Source organism: Corvus brachyrhynchos, unplaced genomic scaffold (assembly GCF_000691975.1).
Source record: "Corvus brachyrhynchos isolate BGI_N302 unplaced genomic scaffold, ASM69197v1 scaffold523, whole genome shotgun sequence".
In the NCBI taxonomy this organism is placed as follows: domain Eukaryota; kingdom Metazoa; phylum Chordata; class Aves; order Passeriformes; family Corvidae; genus Corvus; species Corvus brachyrhynchos.
Window position 1 is genome coordinate 2920191 of NW_008237265.1, and position 2112 is coordinate 2922302.

The window sequence follows — 2112 nt, forward strand, 5'->3', positions numbered from 1 at the left end:
GTTCGCCTGTTGGATGGCTGGCGTTCTGGTCATCATTTGGAGGTTGCCTGTTCTGCCTCTGGTGCCGTAGGTCAGGGCGAACACATTTTGCAAGTAGCCACCGTACCCCAGTATCTGTGGAAACGCAAGCATACCCACGACCCCAAATGATAAGCTCATGCGGGCCTTCCCACTAGTTAGTGAGTAAATTCCATACCTAGACTTTTGTCTGGGGCAGTTGTGTCTCACCTGAAGACTGCAATGAGAGAAAATGATTCAGAATAACAGGATTATTTGAATTTTGTGGTACTGTAAGGTGATTAATTGTATACAAAGCTTTTTCTAGTTGGCTCTGTGGGGTTTCTCCATGCATTCCCCCCTTTTGTTTTTCCAAAATACGCTTCAAAGTACCATGAGCGTGTTCAACAATGGCTTAGCCAGTAAGAGAATGTGGGTTACCGAAGATATGGTCTACACCCCATAGGTGCAAGAACTGCCGTGTCTTCTCCGAGGCGTAGGCAGGACCATTATCGGTTTTCACAGAAGCTGGCATGCCCAGGACTGAGAAAGCCAATTTCCAATGGGCAATGACATCACGGCCCTTCTCTCCAGTGTGAGCGGAAACCCACATAGCTGAGGAGAAAGTGTCAATAGACACATGCACATATTTAAGCTGACCAAATTCAGGGATGTGTGTTACATCCATTTGCCACATCTGCAAGGCTTTTAGCCCTCTGGGGTTTACACCCTGTGGCAAAGGCGCATCGAGTCCATGACAGTCAACAGAAGCGCTGACAATGTCATGCGCTTCGTTTGGCGTTAAATGAAACTGCTTGTGCAGGGTATGTGCACTTTGATGGAAGAAACCGTGCGATGCCTTGGCTTGTGCAATTTTGTCAGGCTGAGGCCCTACCCACGCAGGGTTGGCCAGCATGTCAGCCCTGGCATTGCCTTCTGTTAGAAACCCTGGTAAATTGGTGTGGCTTCGAATGTGCAGAATTTGAGCCTGAATTGCAGACCACAAGGTTTGCAACAGTGAAAACAGAGCTGCATTGCTCATCTCCTTCAGAAATGAACAATCTGAACGTCGGGTTATATCTGCTATGTAGGCAGAGTCAGTAACCAAATTCAAAGGTTCCTGTGAGAATCATTGAAAAGCCATGGTAACAGCCCTTAATTCAACTGAGCAGAGCCTGACTCGGATTGGTGTGTTAGTCAGCCACTGCACAGGCAGTGTAGGATACTGTGCACCTTTACGCACAGTGACCCCTATTAAAAATTTGTCCCAATCCATACCCCCCAAGCCACCAACACGTCCCGTCCCCAAAGGTTAAGGGAAGTGGTACTAACATAAGGCCTAATTGTAGCTGTGTGTCCCTCTGGGTCCCTCACCATCACAGGCCATTCGCTTAAATAGCTCTGTGTGGTTCCTCCTACTCCTGTGATGGCCGATCCCACTGGGGGTAAAGGCCATGAGGGAGGCCATGCAGAGAAGGAGGTAAAAGTTACATCAGCACCCGTATCAATCAAACCTCAAAGCTGAGTCCGGAGCGGACGGGCGTTCGGCAGGATCAGGGTACATGTCATCTGTGGCCTTTGGTCAGAGATGTCTGCAGTCCAGAAGGCCTGCGGAAGTCCCGTAGATCCACTGCCGCAATCTCCGTGAGTTGGTTGTCCTATCCTGGGGACACAAAAGGCACTATTTTAGCAAGGCAGGTCTTTTAAGGAATAGTGACAGGGGGTTTTTGCATGAAGACCATAGCACAAATCTGATCTTTAAAGTCAGCGTCAATAACTCCTGAGTGCACTAAGATTCGTTGATGGGTAACGTCAGGTTTTCCCACAAGCATCGCTCTGGATCCCTGGGCTAAGGGTCCATATGCGTCCAAGGAAACCTTATAAATACCTCTAGAGTCTAAGACGACTGCGGCTGCAGTGTGGACATCAAAACTGTCTGATCCCTGGGTGCTGTCTGATCCCTGGGTGCCGTCTCTAGGATGGCTGGGTAGGCCTGTGCCTGTACCTGTGCCACCCTCTGGGGGAGCGAATGCATCAGAGAGCAATTTCCCCTCCTTGCACCCTGGTGGAAGTTTCCCGACAAAGGCCGACCATCGGCATGAGTCAGAGGTCTCC

General features: G+C 49.7%; 1 long non-coding RNA gene across 1 annotated transcript; it reads right to left on the minus strand.

Annotated features, from left to right (window-relative positions):
* Positions 1 to 15: 15 nt before the first annotated feature.
* Positions 16 to 1645, minus strand: LOC108445763. The gene is made up of 3 exons (XR_001860725.1): positions 1512 to 1645; positions 229 to 235; positions 16 to 114 (listed from the first exon to the last, which is right to left on the minus strand). It is a non-coding gene; the product is annotated as an uncharacterized LOC108445763 (long non-coding RNA).
* Positions 1646 to 2112: the final 467 nt, after the last annotated feature.